The 7,646-nt window shown below is 39.1% G+C and overlaps 1 pseudogene; it reads right to left on the bottom strand.

Annotated features, from left to right (window-relative positions):
- Positions 1-5,835: 5,835 nt before the first annotated feature.
- On the bottom strand, positions 5,836-7,216 carry LOC145138126 (ethylene-responsive transcription factor 3 pseudogene; annotated as a pseudogene).
- Positions 7,217-7,646: the final 430 nt, after the last annotated feature.

Below are 7,646 nucleotides of genomic sequence, written 5' to 3'. Positions count from 1 at the left end.
CTATAAGCACGAAGCTTAGTGAGTCTCCCCATACAACCACATACCACATAATCACATAATCACATAACTTGGGCCTTGCCCACTACATCGGGCTCCGCCCGACAGCGGACCGAAGTCCAGCATTGGGCCCCGCCCGGCATCGGACCGAGATCTGGTACACATATAAACATATCAAACATACATATAACATAAACACATAACATAAACATATCAACATATCGTGGGCCCCGCCTTGCTACATCGGGCCCCGCCTAGCATCGGCCTTGTCCGACATCAGGCCCCGCCCGACATCGAGCAAAGCTTGGCATACATATGAGCATATCTACTAATACACATCAACATAAGCATAATCATCTAAACACAATCATAAATACATTCCTCGGGCCCAGCCCGACATCGTACCGAGATCCGGAAAGCATACTAACATTCCTCGGGAACCGCCTCAGCATCAGACCGGAGTCCGGAAACCATACAAATACAAACACATGCAAGAATCACAAAGACATCATACATACAAACATTCATCGGGTACCGCCCCGGCATCGTTTCGCAACCCGAAAACATATAAACCTACATCGGGCCTCGCCCGACATCGGACCTTAGTCTGAAACATACTAACATGCCTAAACGGGTCGGCCGTGGTGCCTTAGACCTGTTCCTACAGGAGAAGACTCACATTGCACTGCTGAAGTCCCGCGAATAAATCCCAGGCTGCTGGCTGAAAGATGCCCAAGCTGTCAACATCAAAACAAAACCCAATTAACCATTTGGGGCTTCCTATGCATAACTCTAAAATCCCCACTTGGGTAAAAGGACCATTTTACCCCTAACCTAGCTTGGTCCAAGATTAAGGCCCAAACTCATACTATGAAGGCCCACAAGTCCAATAATCAACCAAGGCCCAACTATGGCCCAATTTTTCAAATTGGGCACAAACCCCTCACATGGTCTTACCTTAAGGCCCAACCATTTATATTGGTCCAAACACTAGTCAATCCAATGGTCCAATATCTCATAATCATCAAGGCCCAATTATGGCCTATCTATGGCCTAATTTTCCAAATTGGGCCCATGCCTTTCCAATGGGCCTTATCCTAAGCCCAATTCAATATTCTAGTCCATACTTGTTCTTTGATGGCCCATCAATAGTCCAAACATCCAGGTTCAACAGAAAAGGCCCAACTCAAAACCCAACACAATTAGGGTTTTCACATGAAATGACGATTAGGGTTAATTAGAAACACTTAACCCATGAAGGACTTAATCCATTAAGTCCATCCATCTACTAGGTCAATCATACGGTGTAATTGGGCATAAGCCATACATCAATCCACTGGTCCAAACGCGGGTCCCAGCAGTCCAAAACTAACATCTTCCAAAATTAGGGTTTTCTAAACCCTAATTAGGGTTTCCAACCCAAGCACAAGCCAACCAAGTCCAAAATTAAGTTTTTAGGTCTATTAAGGTTCCACTAGGCCGGGCACCACCCATTGCCACTTCGGGTAGTGGTGGTCGGCGGCGGCAGCCATCATTTCCAATGGTGGTGGCTTATAATCTTGACTCACTTCATCAAAACAACCCGAAAAACAACACACACCTTACTACACTCACACATACACACATAACCACCATAATACGGCGGCTGGTGGTGGTGCAGCGATGGCAGCCACCACCTCACGGTGGTGGCGGTGGATTTTCGGCAGAATAAAACACCCACACACGACCATTAGATTTGTAACAGCAGCACACAAACACTAACACAAGTAGAATCCAAGAAACGCACCCGACATGGCTGCCCTTGAGGTGGCAGCGGCGGTCGGAGCGACAGTAACATCGCACCACAGCTTGTTCGGAGCGGCGGCGTTCAACGGCCCTAGCGACACCGGCGACGTGGCTGAAGGCGGAACAGAAGAAGAAAGAGGATGAGGAGCATCCGAGAACGCCATCAACACTGCCCTGACGTCGTCTCCGACAGCCTTGGCATCGCTCAAGGTGGTTCTTTCGTCCGTGCATGACGTCACCGACAGCAAGGCCACGATGGCATCTCGATGGTGAGGCAGCAGACATCGGTCGTTCGGAACTTCATCTGGTCGGCAAACAATAGGGAAAATGAGGTTGTGGCGGCTGGTGAACTCGAGTGGCAGCTGAGTGAAAATAGGGTTAGGGTTTGGGAGTAACAAGGTGACAGGTTAGATGACGGGAAATGAGCACCGGGTATAATCCGCGCTTCCTTCAAACATTTGAGCGTTTTTACAAGATCAGTCACTCCTCACCAGATATTCTTTAACTTTAATCCAACATTTACTCTTTAGCCCCTGATTCCATAAATTCATTTCATTTTAGGTCCAAAACTTACCAAACAGCTCCTCCCCTACAAATTATTTTCAACTGAAGTCCATATATTACCATTCAGCCCCTTAGCCTCCAAAATCTCTTCAAATTAAGTTCTAATAATTTACCAAGCAGTCCCTGCCTTCATAAATACTTACAAACCACTCTGGAACTTACACTTTTAACCCCTAACTTCTAAAATAGTAGCAATGAACTCCTCGAGACCAACACCTTGCTATATTATCATTGATTTTAGGGCTACTATTCATTCATTAATTTGTCTATTTATTTATTTAATAAACTGGGTGTTACAGTTCTTGTGGCTCCTAAACTAATCAAGAATATCCTTTCTATAAGTTAATTAACCTATGATTCACTAGTTGTTGTTTTTTATTATACCTTTTCTATTCAGAAGCGACAAACCAATGAGGTACATGAAATGGATAAGTGTGCTAGAACAAGGTCATAAAGCTTTAGTGGCTCAACTAAATTCCAACAAGCTTTATGTGTCTTATGAACTATGGAAAAACCGTATAGGACATGTTTCATAGTCTACTATTTCATTGTTGAATAAGCTTGGTGTATCTTATGAACTCTGGCACAACCGTATAGGACATGTTTCATAGTCATTTATTTGTTACCTCTGTTTTATCCAAACCTAGTACTTGCTCCTCATGTGAGCTTTCTATTAGTTATAGATTATATTTTCCTCTTAAAGAAAAACGAACCTTTCGTGTTTTGGATATGATATGTTTTTTACGATTTTTTACACTTCACCTAGTTATGTCTTATGTTTGTTGACGATTTTTCGCGATTCACCTAGTTTTATCCTTTGAAACACAAATCAAACTTTGTTACAGTCCTTAAAAGAAAATTGACCTTTGTACAAATGCAATTATCAAGCAGGGTTAAAGTGTTTCAAAGAGTTGGTGGCACGGTTTCTCAATCATGATGTAAAACGCTACTTGTTGAGAATGGTACTCATCACCGTTTGGCATGCCCTTGTACGCCTCAACAAAATGGGCATATTGAGCGTAAACACCGCCACATCATGGAAACCGGATTAGCAATGCTCTTCAATGCAAATGTCCCAACCTCCTCATGGGTTAATGCTTTTAGTTCAGCTATCTACATCATAATCGATTTCCAGCATAAACTCTTATAACATCACCCCACCCATGGTCGCAACAAACCGCCAAAAGAAGTCGGTGTTTATGGTGTAAGCATGATTTCTGGTGAGGTCTTAGGGTTGCAATTTACCGTCTATTTATAGGCGATGAATAATAAAGAACACATCAAGAATTTGCACGATCATTCAACACGGTCTTTGTAGACATTAGACGTTAAATGAGACATTACCTTTGTTATTCATTTATGTCACAAAAAGTGTATGATCGTGTTCAATATCCAGGACACCGGTTCACGTCTAAGGTTTCTTCCACTACCTCCTAAAGGTGTTCAATGTGATGGGTCAACGTCCATTGATAACTCCAAACACCTATCATTGTCGGTCAACCTCTAGGGTTTTGAGGCGTAGTAAGCGACCAATTCTTGTTTTTTTTTCTATTTTTTTTTTGTTTTTTTACCAATTTACAGGGTCAACATTCACAGTATACAAAAACACAAAAGTATTTTGATTGAACATAAAATAGTGTATTTGTATGTTGTTTAACTCTGTATAAAACATACCCAAAATGAAACCATCAAAAGTGATCTTCTTAGTGTATTTTTATTTTCTGTGTTATATAGAAATATATGTATTGTTCTAGATTATGTGTTTCGTTGTTGGGATGTTATCCACTACTTAATATTTTATTGAAATACTTTGTTTGAAAGTTCATGATATCGAATGTCGTCATCCAAATAAATCCTGATTGCTATCTTTTTTTTTTTAAGCTGAGTGTTGCATTGTTGCAACATGCTTTTGCCTTCTTTCTATATGTTTATAAATGTAATAATTAGTTAGCAATAAACTTACGAATACTATGAATCATAAAACATATTCACGCTCACGCAAAATGACATGAGTTGGTTAGGCTAATAGGCACAATGGGTTGTCGCATCAATCATCCATCGGGTCATAAGCAAGTCAAGTGTTATCAAGTTTTTCATTTGATACCGTAATTTAAATCTGATTTTTTTTCATAGACCAAATCATATGTAAAAGTAAATGCATGCAAATAGGACCCCAAAAATAATTGATAAATTAGAGGAAAACAGAATTATTAAAAGAGAGAAGGTGTGAATTATAGCTACACCACACTAAATGTTGTTGCACAAACCCACCCACCAATCTGCCTTTATTCCCATCATATTTAGGTCTCAAACCAAACCTTTATAGATGGGAGTGTTACCATAAAATGGATGGATCTAAGTTAATTTTAAATGATGAAATGATTTAAAAGTATATTTTATTTGATTTATTAATAACTTATGAAAATAGAAAGAAAGCATGTTCACCAGTTTGATCCATTATCAAGTTCAATCGAAGAAAATTTGGAAAAAGGAAAACCGATAGTTCTATAACTTTGTCGGTATTATGTGCATAAAATATGAGATAGAAGAGTCGTTTTATAATGAGAATAAATCTCACCCAATTTGTTGATCCAAAAAACATCTGGTTCATGCAAATACTTTGTAAAATACGTGGACGAGACAAAGCATCTCAAAAAGAAGGCAGATATAGATGTCAATTCTAAAATCGATGAATGTAAAATGTTAAATAATATAACATGAGAAGACTCCTTTGAAATGTTTTATCACAAATGTTTTTCACTACTAAAAAGTGGTTAAAATAGAAGACTTTTTAGTTATTGCATCAAGATTTTGATGAAAAAAGAAGCCAAGTCTATACATAAGAGTGGTTTGGAATGTGAGGTGAATAGACAAGATCTATTCAAAGGAAATATAATTTTTTTATAATATATTTGTTCCAGATTGGGAGTAAATGTTTAGAGGAAAAAACAAAAAACATTGTCCCTTCCCTCTTTGATATACATTGGTGAACAATTTTTTCCTTTGTTGCTTTATCTTTCTCTAAAAAGAAACTATGAAAACACAATATAAACTTATAGATAAGTTTTTTAAATCAATAATTATGAAATCAAAACTAGTCACCAACTAAGTTATGTACGTGTTTCGACTAATTAAACGAATCTATTTTCAGTTTAAAACATACCACAAAACAAATTTGAAGAAAATTTCCAGAAATGAATGATTTTGAAATCCAAAAAACTATAATTTGATAATTGTCGATTGAGTAAATGAGTTAAATCTAACAAGTGCATCTACCGAATAGAAGTCATTTCAAACGGAGTTAGTGGTTTCAATGTGGTATCAAACAACACATGAAATCACACCCAAAAATTTATCAAACTTTTCATCCTAATGTATATATGTTAATAAGAATGTTCTTAAGTTCAAGTTTTAACATATTTTCCTGCTATTTTGACCTTTCAAATTATTCAACAACTTAAACCAAATCGAATTGCATCTAACACACCATGAACAATAACTGTGTGAATCTTTATTTATAATTTTATACAGAAAAATTGAAAGATTGGGCGAGGGAGAAGATCGTAAGATCAGGAGATAAAAAGAAAACTCAAGATCAAGATCATCATCCAAATTGGTTTTTTTTTTTTTTTCATGAATTACACCTTATAAGTTCATGATTCTTCTGTAAAATCAAGACGATCGATACTAAAACTTCAATATCACAGATTTGAAGAAGAACCCAGATCGCAAAGTCACCTCAAATTACACTAATCTACATATTTCATCATCATCATCGACAACAGCAATCTAAACAAATCAAGATTTTTGAAGAAATTTACCAGAAATTTCTTGAAATCTCCCTCCAAAGATGATGACTTTTCTTGGAAAAACAGAAGATTTTGGAACAAAGATCGTACGAACTACGAACAACCCGTAGATTTCTTCATCATCGTGATCAAGATCGTGGGATTTTTATAGGCAGAGTGCAGTGACGTATAAATCATCATTAGGGTTAGAAGAGAATCCGATTTCGTCCAACGGTGGTGGGAGGTTGAGATCGAAGGGTAAAGGTTTCCGGGAAGATGAAGACAGATCGCCGTCATAATAATAATCGTCGACCACGGAGGAGGACGAGTCGCAATTGCTGTGGCAATCGTCATCGTCTTGGGGAACCGGCGGCGGTTTTAATCGGTGGTGGGTTTTAACGGGATTCGACGGCCGTGGACCGCTCGTCGACTCGACGGTGCTGCTCAGACTACTCATCGTCGGCGGAGACTGATAGAAAGTTTGTTGGTGGTGCTTTGTTTGATCATCGGCGGCATGATCGTGGATTTCGTTCGACGGTAAAAATGGAAAATTGGTTTTAGCCTTAGAGCCGCGGAGGGAGCGTGCGGCGGCGTCGTAGGCTCGTGCAGCGTCTTCGGCGGAATCGAAAGTGCCTAACCAGACACGAGCTTTCTTCCATGGGTCACGGATCTCGGCGGCGAATCGACCCCATGGTCTCTTTCGAACGCCACGATACCGTGGCTCGTTGGTCTCCGGTTGCTGAGCCACCATCTCCTCTGGTCTCGATCCGATCGGTTCTCCGACGGCGGCCTTCGCTCTGCTGCCTCGTCGCATGACCATTTTTTTCCGGTGGATCAAATAGGATCGGAGATGCTGATCGTATCTTTTCTCTGATCGTGAATTTTTTTTCCGGAGGGTTATCGTAATCACCACCTCCTTTGATTGAAATCAGAAATCATTCCGTAACTTCGTCGGTTTTTCAAGGTTTCTTGATTTTCCGATCGGTTTCTCTCTCTTCTACCTTATCTTTTTGTTTCTCTCTCTATAATTTCTTCTTCTTCTTAATCTCCCCAATGGAGAAAAGAAATTCGACCTCATTTGCTGGGGATTATATTAAATTTTATTCTGACATGATGGTGAATTGACCGAAATGCCTTATGTGTTTTTATTCTTTTTTCCTTTTCATTTTCTTGATTTTTCTGGTTTGGGGCTAGTATGGTAATTTGCACTCTTATCCTTTTGCAATCGCAAGGGTCTCTCTTCGAAATTCAAGTTTAGTAGATAAGCAAAAAAGACCTCGTGTTAATACTAATTGTCAGTTTCAACCCTATAAGACACAAACCATGTCATTCCCACTTATTTATGAGAATAATAACAAGAAAACCATTACTATTTCTATAGATATTTTATTTTGCCATCCCTTTTTTGGAATAAAAGACGTCATCTTGTCTCTTAGTTTTGCAATGTTGACCAATTAATCGGATTAATCGGATGTACCGTTTGTTTCAGGTTACAAACATGACATGAATACT

The sequence above is a fragment of the Lactuca virosa genome, chromosome 9 (genome assembly GCF_052849685.1).
Source record: "Lactuca virosa cultivar CGN04683 chromosome 9, Lactuca_virosa_CGN04683_v6, whole genome shotgun sequence".
In the NCBI taxonomy this organism is placed as follows: Eukaryota; Viridiplantae; Streptophyta; class Magnoliopsida; order Asterales; family Asteraceae; genus Lactuca; species Lactuca virosa.
Note: the sequence above shows the minus strand (reverse complement) of the source record. Positions and strands in the feature narration are given on the sequence as shown.